This window comes from Pituophis catenifer, unplaced genomic scaffold (assembly GCF_029215685.1).
Source record: "Pituophis catenifer annectens isolate HBS135680 unplaced genomic scaffold, rPitCat1.0.hap2 SCAF_9, whole genome shotgun sequence".
Lineage (NCBI taxonomy): Eukaryota > Metazoa > Chordata > Lepidosauria > Squamata > Colubridae > Pituophis > Pituophis catenifer.
Genome location: NW_027256889.1, coordinates 9,350,362 through 9,365,164, shown reverse-complemented (window position 1 = coordinate 9,365,164; position 14,803 = coordinate 9,350,362). Strand labels below are relative to the sequence as shown.

The 14,803-nt window shown below is 43.1% G+C and overlaps 1 long non-coding RNA gene across 1 annotated transcript; it reads right to left on the bottom strand.

Moving 5' to 3' along the window:
- Nucleotides 1-3,964: 3,964 nt before the first annotated feature.
- Nucleotides 3,965-9,001, bottom strand: LOC139320851 (uncharacterized). Its single transcript, XR_011600739.1, has 4 exons — nucleotides 8,932-9,001; nucleotides 7,993-8,026; nucleotides 7,527-7,561; nucleotides 3,965-4,851 (listed from the first exon to the last, which is right to left on the bottom strand). It is a non-coding gene; the product is annotated as an uncharacterized lncRNA (long non-coding RNA).
- Between the last annotated feature and the right edge of the window lie 5,802 nt (nucleotides 9,002-14,803).

The following is a 14,803-nucleotide window of genomic DNA, read 5'->3' as shown; positions in this document are numbered from 1 at the left end:
TCGAAGTCAGGATGGGAGCGTGCAGGTCTTGAGTTGTCGGTTTGATTTCTTGCTTCTTCGTTGATGTCTTGGAAATTTTCAATCTTGGCCCAAAAGCAGCAAAAAGCGTTTTCATTGCTGACTTTACTTGAGACTTTGTTAAATCGTCTTCACTTTCTGATTTTGATTCATCTGAAGAGTTTGAGACTTCTTTTTCACTTTCTTCGTCTGATAGCGTTTTTCGCGCCAGAAATTTTGAACTGAGCGTTTTGATTGGCTCTGCTTCACTCTCTTTTGAAGTTCGTTGAAAGCAAGATGGCTGCCATTCAAAATTTCGCGCGAGGTCACATCTTTTTTACAACTATTTTCTCAGTAGTCATTTCACTCACAGTTTTTTGATCTTTGGGTTTTTCTTTAATGACGTTTTTCTCTCTCGCTGCTCCGCTGTTCCTCAGCATCTCTTGGAGGTCCGCGATGAGGCTTTCATCATTCTTTTGGCTTTTTAGTATCTTTAATATCTCTGACCTGAGTTCGTTATTTTCTATCTCAATTTCTTCCTGGTCGTTATTTTCACTCATCAGTTCTTCTTCTTCAGTGGTGTATTCTTCGGATTCTCTCGAAATCGCATTAGTGGATTCGTTGATCATCTCTTGATCAGTTTCTATTTCTTTGCTGTAGGCCCTGGTGTTGGGCCTATCTTTCTTGGACATTTTTAATTACTTATCGAGTCAATTAACCATCCTCTGCTACCAGCTTGTTGCAATATTTTCAGGATCAGACTCAATAAAGATAATAGAAGTTAGAGATTTAAATATATTTCTCTTTAATCATAATAGGCATTCTATATTCGCTGAATATTCAAGATAGAAGCAAGGAAAATGGGGAGGATGGCTCCTTATATATACAAGGGGTGGAGCCAGGAATGGGAGTGGTAAATTATGAATACATTAAAGTCTAAAGAATAAGTTAACCCCTGATGTTCCATATATACATTATTTACATATTAGAGAATAAGGCATTTACATCTGACATGAAGGGCACCTGCTTGAGGAAGGTTAGTTAATTTATTCTGAGCACCTTATTCCCAAAGGCTTATATTCCACAATGAGTTAGTGAGATAATCCTTATTTAAAAGTTTAAAATCCAAAAGGCATAATACAAAGAGAAAGAAAAAAGGATGGAAGAAGGAACAAGGAAGCCTAAGTATTAACTTAAGCTAAATGATTTCGTACTTTAATAATCTATTGGGTACCATTTAAAGAGAAAAGATACATAGCAAGGAAAGAAAGAAAACTGGACATGAAAAGCCTTAGATTTGCTTAAGTAATTCTTTGAAATCCATGTCATCAATGTCCAAATCAAGAAGTAGACTTCAATGTGCATCAGTGTGAAGACTTCATTTTTAAATTTTAAATTAAAGGTTTTCTGAATGTTTCCCTATTGTATTTGATTAGGTTTTATTTATTATACCGGATGTCTGGTCAATCTCCTTCATAAAGCTGTAGTATGATTTGGAGCAGGGGTGGGCTTCAAAAATTTTAGCAAGGGGTTCTCTGCCCAGTTGCTGGGTGGGCGTGGCCATGGTGGGCGTGGCCTAGTTGGCCTCCTACACCATGGCGGGAGGACCGGTTTTGCCCTCCCCGGGCTCCAAAGGGTTTTCCTCGAGCCTTTGGGAGGGTGAAAATGGCCTCCCCAGGTTCCGGAGGCCCTCTGGCCCTCTTCCTGAACTTCCGGTAGGCCCGTTTTTCACCCTCCCCGAGCCTCCCCGCACCCCCTGCACTTACCTGCATCCAAAGCGGGCCGTGTGGGAACTCCTGGGAGGGGTGGGGTGGGCGGGGCCAGCCAGGAGTGGGATATGGGGGTTCTCCAAACTGCACAGAATCTTAGCTAGAGGTTCTCCCTAACCCCTGCGTACCCCCAGCAGCCCACCCCTGATTTGAAGGTAGTTTCCTTCCATTTTAAAAACAGAAACACATTGTTTTAAAACAAAGCCAAATTCCCCATTTCAAACCTTGACCCCTTCCATGCAAGATGGCACGGCACCAACCTGTAGAGCAAGTAAGGCATGGTGGTTAAAATCAGTGGTGAAATTCAATTTTTTTTACTACTGGTTCTGTGGGCGTGGCTTAGTGGGCGTGGCAGGGGAAGGATACTGCAAAATCTCCATTCCCACCCCACTCCAGGGGAAAGATACTGCAAAATCTCCATTCCCATCCTACTCCAGGGGAAAGATACTGCAAAATCTCCATTCCCACCCCACTCTGGGACCAGCCAGAGGTGGCATTTGCCGGTACTCCGAACTACTCAAAATTTCCGCTACCGGTTCTCCAGAACCTGTCAGAACCTGCTGGATTTCACCCCTGGTTAAGATGCCTAGAAACCAGCAGACTATGAGTTCTAGTCCCGCCTCAGGCAGAAAAGCTGATTGGGTGACCTTGGGCCGATCACCAGGAGACATTGAGTTCTAGTTCTGCCTTAGGAGCGAAAGCCAGCTAGGTTACTTTTAGCCAGTTACTCTCTCAGACCAATCCATCTCACAGGATTGTTGTGGGGAAAATAGGAGGAAGCAGTATTATGTATATTGGTTGTCTTAAGTTACTTATACAGTAATAAAGTGGGGATAAGAATCCAATATATAAATAAATCATGACCCTCCTCTCTCCCTGAAGGTACTATAAGGACAAAACACTATTATTGTATTGCAATATATATTTCAGAAAAACAAACAGTCCAGTTGAGAAATATGACACACATTATTGGGGACTTTCATTTCCCCCCCCCCCTTTTATCGTCACTGAAAATTACACACACAATTGACTGTATATTACCCATTCCTTGTTCTTTATTTCCCATAGTGCGATTGGGGCACAAATAAAAACCAGGCAAATGCAGGAAGGGAAAATAAAAAAAGACAAGCTGAATGAAGAAAGGACACAGTTGTTTTTCACAGCACATTAGATTCGAGTTTATAATGTGATGTGCTATTTGAAGCATGCCATCACCATTTTACGAAGTGTTGAAGCGCTGTATTTTGATTTTATTTATGTGACATTTGTTCAGCCTTCTTATAGCTAAATGTTAGAAAAAATAGTCTGAATAAATCAGTATTCATGGCTACTTTTGGGAGTGGTAGGGTTGGGGGGGGAGAGGGTATTTGCCCAAACAGGTAGTAGACGCTTTGGCGAGTAACAAAAAATGCTAACTGTCCATAATTTTACAGCCACAATGTTGGCTGTGCTTTCCATACAGGGAGGAATCTATCAGAAAGAGGAAATTTTCTAATATCTGAAAAAGGTCTCTGCCTTTTAAGAGCTCCAATTTCTCCGCACAACAGTAGTATGAGCGACATCACTTCACGTCTTCCCTCCCATAAAAATCAGGTTTGCAAATATCTAAATGTTAGCAGTATTATGACCTTAAGACCCAGCCACAGTGGTGAAATGCTCCGAAGGCTGCTACTGGTTCACTTCGCTACCATTTCGGTGTGCGTAAGCATTCGTGGTGCACGCGCTTCGTGTGCATGCACACCACAGGCGCTACCACACAACGCTGAAAAAGGAGGATTAAGAAGCCTTTTCTAAGGTAAGTAGAACAGAAGGGGAGAAAACAGCTGTGCCACGCGATTTAGATTCCCTAGAAAGGAGGATATCCTGCTTTCTAGCTAATATAAATCACGCGGCACAGCTGGTTGTTGGAAATACTGGTTCATTCAAACCGGTAGCATTTTTTTTTACTACCAGTTCGGGCGAACCAGTCCAAACCAGTAGCATTTCACCCCTGCCCATCCACCACAAATAAGATGAGGGAAGCTAGAAAGGACCAAACATAGTTTCTTCATCGTCCCCCAAAAGAGTCTGGAGATGGGATGTAAGGAATAGTGAACTCTTCAGAGTCAAAATAAATAAATCACCAAGTCAAGAGATTCGTTTTAAAAAAAAACCACCATGATTTTTATTGATTGGTCAAATTTTTCTCCATGTGTGAATGCGACATGGAGATGTGAATGGTACTGCATGGAGAAGCTGGGGTCAGCGTCCCTTGGCAGAAGAGGACCGTATGACAAGAAAGCAATCCTTCCCTTTCTAAGAATTCTTCCCTAGCTTGCTTGTTCATCACTCTGACTACAGTCCTAGATCAGGCCTGCAAACCCCTACTCTACCACTAGATGGCAGCAACAAGCTATAGAAAAACTCTTCGCTTGGCCGCCCTCTAGTGGTCGGAAGTAATATTATATCCTAGTTCTAGGAGTCCGATCCATTAGAAGGGATGGAATCCGTTACAGTGCCCCCCCCACTCCCAAGAAAGGGCTAGTTTCCCACAAGGCAAGGGGGTGGGGCTCTTTGGACTATGCCACCTCACTTTTGTGGCTAATGGCGTTCACAGCACAGCAAGAGGCTCAGACAGCAAAGCAGCAACAGCAGCAGCAACAGCAATGGAGGGTTATATTATCCCCAGCGGTGAGGAAGCATTTTGTCGATTTGTTTTCCCAGAGAGCAGCAGCAGCAGCAGCAGGCAGCATTATTGCATTTTAATGGGACCCTGTGTAGGAGAGGGAGGGGGAATTATAAGGACCAGCCCCCAGTAGAGTCGGGGGTCAGCTGACACTGACTGGCAGATGGGCTGCATCACCCCGTGGCCTGTGCCGTGCCCCAACCCCAGCCAGGTGGCCTGCTCCCATCATGCAATGGAAGCGCAAGAGCTAACTGGTTATAAAAGTGCCCCCTCCCTCCTTGAGGTTAGACAGGAGAGCCCCTCCCCCACCCGGGCAGTCAGTGCCGAGGTCTCCGGAGAAAGGTCCCGGGTGCGGTTTCGTCGCCAGCCACTCGGGAGCAGGACATCTTCAGGACGGTGCCTACACGGTGCCAGCTGGAGCTGGGGAAGAGAAAGAAGAGGAGAGAGAAAGTGATGAAGGTGAGTATTTAAGGTATAGAATAATACAGGCAGTCCTTTAACTTACAAGCATTCATTTACCGGCCGTTTGAAGTCACAATGGCACTGAAAAAAAAGTGCCTGACAACAGGTCCTCGCATTTACAACCCGAGGCAGCATCCCCCATGATCAGGAGATCAAAATTTGGTTCCTAAAACGTGGCATGTCTTACTTAACAACCTCCCTGCTCGATGACAGAAATTCTAGGGACAATTGTGCTACTGCAAATGTTGAGGACTACCTATACGTGAAAACTTGGGGAGGACGTTTGGGGAGGACCCTCAAAACGGAAAAATTCAGAGAAAGTGGGGGAGAGAAATGAAGTTCAGAAGAATAAAACTTGGTTAACCAACATCAACTGGGGGGGAAAAAAACACAGAAAAAAAAGGATTTTTAAAAAAATTTCTCCCAATCAGGTTCCTTTTTCTTTCCTTTCAATTATTTTTATTCATAGCTGCCCATCTCATAGCAATAGCAATAGCACTTAAATACCGCTTCACAGTGCTTTTACAGCCCTCTCTAAGCGGTTTACAGAGACAGCCTATTGCCCCCAACAATCTGGGTCCTCATTTTACTGACTTTGGAAGGATGGAAGGCTGAGTCAACCTTGAGCCTGGTGAGAATCGAACTGCCAAATTGCAGGCAGCAGCCGGCAGGCAGCAGCAGGAGTCTGCAGTACTGCACTGACTGTTGACTCATACATGTAACTCAAGCTCATGCATGTAACTTTAATTATTTAATTTTATGTAGCTGCATAAAATCTCATGCGTATGATTTAGACTTGGGGTACATGGCAAAAGTTCTGTCCCTCATTCTTTTCTGTACCTTATTCCATCCCATCTTTCCTGCTCCCCCCAAAACCTCTAGTCTTTTAAGCAGGGATAAAGATGTCCTGCCATTTAGAAGCCTTTGCAAATAACTCTTCTCCAGGGGCTTCTCAGCTCCCCAAGGAACAGTGCTAATCTGTTGCCACGGCATCACCATAGAGTCTTCAGCTCTCCTGGCAACGTCAAGAAACTCCATGGTAACTCCAGGTGGGTGGGAGGTGACTTCAGGTGTGGGAGCTCCAGGCAGTGGCTGACTTTCTCCGCAAGAAGAAAGTTTAGTGAATGATAAACAGATAACCTTACATTAACATGAATGACTAATCTAGTCTTTGCGGAATAGAAAGGCTGGTTTAAGGTAGGATCCCTGGGTTACTTTTAAGCAGAAATTATTAAAAAGTTTAAAAAAAAAAACACCCAAGTAAAAAGTGAATATTTGTTCTCTGTTCTCTGTTTTGGGAAACTCAGCTTTTGGAATAGAAAAACTACCTGAATGTATTTATTGTTTAAAAGGGATGTCATATAATGGTGCTAATACAATCATGGAAACCTCTCCCAGTAACTGGTTAATATTACCAGTGCCCTACAGGTAGTCCTCAACTTATAACCAATCGTTTAGTGACCATTCAAAGTTACAATAGCACTGAAAAAGTGACCGATGATCATTCCTCGCACTTACAACCATCACAGCATTTGGGCAGCTGGCATATATTTACAATGGTTGTAACCTTCTTGTAATTGCTATTTGCAAGCTTCCGACAAGCAAAGTCAATGGGGGAACCCTGAATCACTAAAGGACTGCGTGATTCATTTAATTTGGAACAATTTGCTTAGCAACCATGGCCAAAAAAAAATTCGCTTAACCACTACTTTGCTTAGCAACAGAAATTTGGGATACAGTTGTGGTCATAAGTTGGGAATGACTTGCAGACCATGGCTTCAGTTCAGCAGATCTTGAACAGGAATTTTGGTGAGCACCCTCTGTCTTGAAGATCCTCTTTGTCCTTGTGGTGCCAATCAAGTGGAGAACATTATTCACTACCTCCTCCACCGCCCCATTTATAAAAGAGATTATGACGACATTCTTGATGGTAAATGCAACGAACAGTTCTGATTTCAAACAGTTGCATTATCTTCTTGCAGGGGTGTCGTTTCCAACTGTTAGTTAATCAGCTTGCCACTTTTGTTTTGTTGCCATTTAAATTCAGAATTTTATTTCCCATTCCTCACCATAGTTTTGACCACTTTGTATCAAAAACCTTTCTTACTTTACTCTATTGTATTTATTCTGTGTTGCATCGTTAGGACTTATGGTTGCAACAATAGAACATGTTCTTACTTACTAATGTATGTCCCCTTTTTTTAATTTTTTAAACTGAAATGTTAATTTGTTTTAAAATATGGGGTTTTTTAATTGTCTTGGGCTAAATTATTTAATTTGGTTTTAAATTGTTTCTAACTTTTGTATTTATGTATTTTATTCTGTGCCTGTTCACCGCCCTGAGTCCTTCGGGAGTAGGGCGGTATATAAATTTAAAAACGAACGAACGAACGAACGAACGAATGAACGAACGAACGATGTCCACTCAACATATTTAATTAGGTGAACAGCTTTACCATTTCTATATGATGCTAAACTGGCATGCTGTATGAATGCTTCCCCTGTGGTTAGTTCTGCACTGAGTCAAGATCCAGGCTAAACATACAATATTAACACAACCTCAGGTAAAATCATGCAGAGTTATACAAGCAGGCCGGTGAGCCTTCCTCTCCCCATAACATTGCAACACTTACTGGGGCTTTTCCCTGTCGCCCTGGGATCTGACATTCTGCAGAAGAGAAGAAACACAAAAGAAATCAGTGAAGATAGGCAAGAAGGGAAGAATATTTCAGGGCAGTGGTGGAATTCAATTTTTTTTACTACTGGTTCTGTGGGCGTGGCTTGGTGGGCGTGGCAGGGAAAGGATATTGCAAAATCCCCATTCCCTCCGCATTCCTGGGGGAAGGATATTGCAAGATCTCCATTATCACCCTACTCTGGGGCCAGCCAGAGGTGGTATTTGCCGGTTCTCCGAACTACTCAAAATTTCCGCTACCGGTTCTCCAGAATCTATCAGAACCTCTGAATTTCACCCCTGATTTTGGGGGTAACAGAACTTGGTTGAGGAAGGATGGATGGATGGATGGAAGGAAGGAAGGAAGGAAGGAAGGAAGGAAGGAAGGAAGGAAGGAAGGAAGGAAGGAAGGAGAAAGTACCTACCCAGGGTCTGATTTTTTGCATCTGAGTTTTTTACCTGTAAAAGAGAAAAGGGATAAAGTGAGACAGGAAGAAACAAGGTTCAGGTAATGCAATCAGGAGATCCAGGATGGGGAATATAAACATGGGCATGTACATTCATATCTTCAGAATATTCAGGGAGGAAGAGACAGGCACCAGAAGACTTAGAATGCAAAAAAAAAAAAAAAGTATGAAAAAGATTTGTTTTTCCATTTGCACTATTTTAATAAGAAACACAAAAGAAATGGACTCTATGCTGCATCGGGCAATGTTTTTGTATTTCAGTAATAAGTCTGCAAGTGGTACTCATGAACACACCCATATGCAGGGGTGGGCTTCAAAAATTTTAGCAAGGGATTTCTGCCTGGTTGCTGGGTGGGCGTGGTCATGGTAGGCGTGGCCTAGTCAGCCTCCTGCACCATGGGGGGGGGGAGGTTGCCCTCCCCGGGCTCCGGAGGCTTTCCTTGAGCCACCGGAAGGGCAAAAATGGTGTCCCCAGGCTCCAGAGGCCCTCTGGAGGCCAGAAACGGGCCCATTTCCAGCTTTCCTGAACTTCCGGTAGGCCCGTTTTTCACCCTCCCCAAGCCTCCGCACGCGCCCTACACTTACCTGCATCTAAAACGGGCCGCGTGGGGACTCCTGGGAGGGGCGGGGTGGGCGGGGTGGGGCGGGGCCAGCCAGGAGTGGGATTTGGGGGTTCTCCGAACTGCACAGAATCTTAGCTAGAGGTTCTCTCGAACCCCTGCGAACCCCCAGCAGCCCCACCCCTGCCCGTATGTACATATACAAAGTAGGATCTTTTTCCAAGGAATCCAGGAGTTAGGAAAGAGAGAAGAAGAAAGGATGGGATTTCTAGGGGCCAATCAAAGTCAGATCCAAGCATGCATAAAAGATGCAGGCATCAAAAAGAAAGTGACTCACTCAGTGCTATCAAGATTCCCAGCACAAACATGATGGAGGCCAGGATCATCCCCACCCAGCGCAACGTTTCATAGTCTGTAAGGGGAAACAGGGAGATTCAAAAGTCAGGTGTTTGTGAAAAGATGATAGGAGAACATGTCGATTTTAAACCTGAACTTTTTTCTATTAGATATAACGCAGTGGTGGGTTTCAAAAAATTTTTACTACCGGTTCTGTGGTTGTAGCTTGGTGGGTGTGGCATGGCTTGGTTGGCGTGGCAGGGGAAGGATACTGCAAAATCCCCATTTCCTCCCAATCAGCTGGGACTTGGAAGGAAGAGAATAGATGGGGGCGGGGCCAGTCAGAGGTTTTACTACCGGTTCTCCGAACTACTCAAAATTTCCACTACCGGTTCTCCAGAACTGGTCAGAACCTGCTGAAACCCACCTCTGGTATAACGCCAGAAAAACTTGATAAGCGAAATATATATATTTAATATTACATGTATTAATGGCAGTGAGGTTTATATTTGCACAATATTGGAAACATGAAGAAATGGTACAATGGTAGAGCCCTGGTAGCACAGCAGACTAAAGCACTGTTATTAACATCAGCTGCCTGCAATTACTGCAAAGTTCAAATCTCACCAGGCTCAAGGTTGACTCAACCTTCCATCCTTTCTAAGGTAGGTAAAATGAGGACCCAGATTGTGGAGGCAATAAAAAATATACAAAAGTATGAGGGCTATTGCTTAACGCATTGTAAGCCGCCCTGAGTCTCCGGAGAAGGGCGGCATATAAATCAAATCAAAAAGAAAAGAAAAAAATACCACGAGGCAAAGAGATAATTAGGAAGATACTGGATTGTGCAGAAAAGGACAGACTCACATTGAAGATTGAACAGAAAGACGATACTCAATATTATCAATATTCTGATTACAGAATATTACAGAATATTATCCAACCCTTGGTAGAATAAGTGGAACTTTTTCTACCAGTGGTTGGAAAAAAAGGGTGGAGAATAAGAATGTAATCTGTACTGCTAAGCGAATAAAATAACCCAGGCAACACGGTGTTTATTAAGCATAACAAAATGTAAACAATAGAAAATCAATCAAACTTTTTTTTTAAGTCAGATGTTCGTGACCATTCCAGCATATTCCTATCAGGAACACCCTGGATTGCCCGTCCATCGCCTCAAGCCATACCACATTTTTTCCCCATTTCATGAAGAAAGAAACTCCAAACCTCCTTCCATCCATGTGGACCATTATCTGCAACTTTTCCATTAACACCACTCACCATAAGTGAAGGGATCGACGGGCTGGCTGGTCTCTGAGGAGTAAAGAGAGCAGAGAGTCAAAATACAGTGACCAGGCAAAGCCGCTGAATATTTTATTTCAATAACTTTGTTTTGGTTGAGTATTGATTGGGTGAAGTCATTCCTTATACTTTGCTACAAACTTTGGCTTAAACACCATTCTTCTGGGTTCATTCATCTGCTTTGCATGGATAGTGCAATACCATCGGTTAGTAGCTAGGTGGCACTGGAGTTAATCATATCTGGTTGGATTCATTAGTTTCTCATATCTCTTCAATTTTCTTGATTCCCCAGAATCAAGCACATAAACAAAGCACATAATCTACCTGTCCACAGATCCAAATCGCAGCTCTGCCCTTAGGGCAACACTATTGCAATATTAAATCTCATTCATCATTCAATCCATTCATCTATCAGCAATGCTCCATTACTCTCTCGACGAGACTCTGGCCAATCTCTACACAAAAAAGAATGAGTAAAAACAATATGACGTGCCAAAAGCAGCCAATTCCCCAAAACTAGTGGAGAAATCAACATTAGATATTCAGTAGTGTTAGATAGTAGGGACGTAGTGGCTCAGTGGCTAAGAGGCTGAGCTTGTGGATCGAAAGATCGGCAGTTCAGCGGTTCGAATCCCTAGTGCCGCGTAACGGGGTGAGCTCCCGTGACTTGTCCCAGCTTCTGCCAACCTAGCAGTTCGAAAGCACACAAAAAATGCAAGTAGAAAAACAGGGACCACCTTTGGTGGGAAGGTAACAGTGTTCCATGCGCCTTTGGCATTGAGTCATGCCGGCCACATGACCATGGAGACGTCTTCGGACAGCGCTGGCTCTTTGGCTTTGAAACAGAGATGAGCACCGCCCCCTAGAGTCAGGAACAACTAGCACATATGTGCGAGGGAAACCTTTACCTTTACCTTTTAGTCTTAGATATTCTTATAAGATGGACAGTCATTTGATAAATAAATAAATACATTTCTAAAAACAATACATAAAATAATGCAACGAATTCTTTTAACACTTCTGCCATGCATCTTTAATTACTTCCATTTGATCAAAGGAGCTAAACAAGATTTCACAGTGGAGCCTCTGAGCCTCTCAGTATTGTTCGAGTTTAGGAAGCTCACGGGCTAAATTTCTGACTGTGATTGTCAAAAACCAACAGCCGTTTTCTCACCATACAACAAAGTGGGAACATAACTGTAAGTCCTAAAATAGGTTTAACCTCATGTGTGTTTGAGATGTGTGTGTCACTGTGTCTGAGTCGGGCAGTTAATATAAATTCGTTTAATTAATAAATAAAAGGCAGGGTTGCTTGCTGCAGTTCTCCATTCCTCCCAGAATATTAAGCCCATTCAATGAACAAGTTCATATAACGATTTTGACTAATTTACTGAATTGGCCCCTCTGCTAGATTCATGCTGATCATTGAATTAGAAGCTAATTAAGAACACTGGGCTAGTACTGTAAAATCTTCCCAAAGTTCAAATTCATCAAGATTTGCAAGCCGTGCAAATCAATCCTAGGTTTTCAACCAACCTGTTGAAGCCCAGGTATGTTGGTTATCCATCCAAATATGAACTACTGTACAATGTTTAAAAATTAAGTTCTCTAATTTCAGCAGGGTGGATTCACACAATACTTTAAACTGGCTGGGGAATTCAAGGAGCTGAAGTCCACATATCTTCAAGTAGCCAAGGTTGAGAAATATTGCTTTAAACTCCAAGCTTACATCAGGAAAACACAGTATTGCTATTCTGTTTTAGTAGCTGTTGTTGCATCCATACAAGGATCCAGTCAATATCTAGTCAAAAGATACATCATCATCTTCTTTAAATGACCCCACAAGTCTGGGCAACTGAATGGAGCTAGCAGTGTGTTTTAATGCCCAGATGTCTTTCCTGTTGCCAATGCGGAGTTTTGTTCAGCAGATATATTCTCAGTGTGCTCAGAGAAATATCTGCCTCTACCTAGGATTGAACTCACGGCCTCCTGATTATGTGGCAAGAGCTCCATCTCTAGGCCACCGCGCCACTCCAGTCAAAAGATACATGGCTATCTTTAAAAGATCTAAAGGTGCTGGTAGCTCTCTACTCTACTTTTGGCTTGATATTGGCAATGTTTTCTTGCCTGGATGTAACAACAGCTACTGAAATACAATGGCTTCATTTGCCTAATAGATTTGACTTGTGTGTGTGTCTGCCAATCAGTCTTGATTCCTGATGATTGCCCAGACAAATCCCACCCGTTTTCTTGATAAAATTTCAAAAGTGGTCTGCCATTGCCTCCTTCCTAGGGCTAAGAGAGACTAACTGGCCCAAGGTTACCCAGCTAGCTTCATGCTTACCGCAGGACTAGAATTCACAGTTTCCTAATTTTTAGTTTGATGCCTTAACCATTAACATCAAACTGGCTCACAATAGATTTTAAAAGATCCGTGGTGGCACAGTGGTTAGAATGCGGTATCGCCGGCTAACTCTGCCCACAGCCTGGAGTTTGATCCTGACCAGTTCACTCAAAGTTGACTCAGCCTTCCGTCCTTCCGAGCTCAGTAAAACGAGGACCCAGATTGTTGGGGGCAATAGGCTGACTCTGTAAACCGCTTAGAGAGGGCTGTAAAGCACAATGGAGTGTGCCATATAAACCTACGTGCTATTACTATTTAAGTCAGTTAAAAATGTAGTGGTTGTTGGTAAGCCTAGATAGTTTTCATTCACTGAAGGTTGTTTTCCCCCCCCTCCTTAGTGTGGTCTTAAAAAGTCATTTGCAAGTGACTAACTGGATGAGGCCAGCCAATAAAATCCTCTTTTGGAAATCTGCAATGAAGTTAGAAACAGTTGGCCAACATCCGACAGAAATGGGACTTTTGAGAAAATGTTGCGGTGCAGAATATTTCTGCTTCACTCTAGGCATTCCACTTCAGTCCTCTTTACACTGGAGATTTCCTGCAGTTTTAACCCTATTTGCACTATGCAATCAAAGAACAAAATCTTCTTTTTGAATTGCTGGTGGTGAGCAATGGGGTGGGGGGAAGGGGCAGCATTTACATAGAAATCCCCCTGCTTAGGGTTCTCCCAAGATGGCCGTCTTTGCATGAACGCTGCCAGCCTGGCTCCGAAGCACTGGCATCGGAAAACCCAATTAGGACATCATGGAACTGAACTTAAAACAGGAAGGGGATTAAATTGGAAGGTCTGTGAGCTTTGATAGAAGCAGTACAGACAGTCCTGGATTTAAAACCGTTGGTTGAGTGAAATATCCAAGCTTCAGCTATTGCTACTGAGAACCAAATCCTGAATAAATAAACCTCCCAAGGTCAAAATAAAATTAGGTTGGCACCAGGGGTGGGCTTCAAAAATTTTAGCAAGGGTTTCTCTGCCCAGTTGCTGGGTGGGCGTGGGCGTGGGCGTGGCCATGGTGGGTGTGGCCTAGTCAGCCTTCTGCACCATGGTTTGGGGGAGAGGTCTTTCCTTCCCCAGGCTCCGGAGGCTTTCCTCGAGCCTCCAGGAGGACAAAAACGGCCTCCCCAGGCTCCGGAGGCCCTCTGGAGGCCGGAAACAAACTTCCAGTAGGCCCGTTTTTTGCCTTCCCCGAGCCTTCGTGCACGCCCTGCACTTACCTGCATCCAAAATGGGCCGTGTGGGGACTCCTGGGAGGGGCAGTTTATAATAAACTATATAAATATGAACCAAATAAAGAAAGTACATTTATTTATTATTTATTATGAAAATTTATGCATGGGGAATCTCTCCTAATTTAATCCTCATAGCAATTCTATATATTCTATCTATCTATCTTTCTATCTATCTATCTATCTATCTATCTATCTATCTATCTATCTATCTCACACCTGCCAATTTTCCTCATTTGAGCCATTGCTGTATCTCAAAATACAAAAATCTCCTTTTGGTGCCCTTTTCACCCAAATCAGCCTCCCACAATCTTTATGTAATGCACTTCAAAGCAACCAAGCTGAGGAAAGGAAGCCAGAGGTTTCTATAAATATTTCTAATCTAAAAGTCATCTTCTGACATCTGTATCCGTTGGGGGATATAACTTAGTGACTTGCACCCTCACCATGCAATTAACCTATTTTTGAATTAACTTGTTTTCTGAGGTTACATCATAAAGTGAATCCTATGTTAGCTCTCTTCCCCCAACCCTGTGAAGTGTTAATACCACTTTATGATGCCTTGGTAAGGCTACACATGGAATATTGCATCCAGTTTTGGTCGCCACAATCTAAAAAAGATGTTGAAACTCTAGAAAGAGTGCAGAGAAGAGCAACAAAGATGATTAGGGGACTGGAGGTTAAAACATATGAAGAAGAATGGTTGCAGGAACTGGGTATGTCTAGTTTAATGAAAAGAAGGACTAGGGGAGACATGATAGCAGTCTTCCAATATCTCAGGGGCTGCCCCAAAGAAGAGGGAGTCAAGCTATTCTCCAAAGGACCCGAAGGCAGGACAAGAAGCAATGGGTGGAAACTAATCAAGGAGAGAAGCAACTTAGAACTAAGGAGAAATTTCCTGACACTAAGAACAATTAATCAGTGGAACAACTTGCCTCCAGAA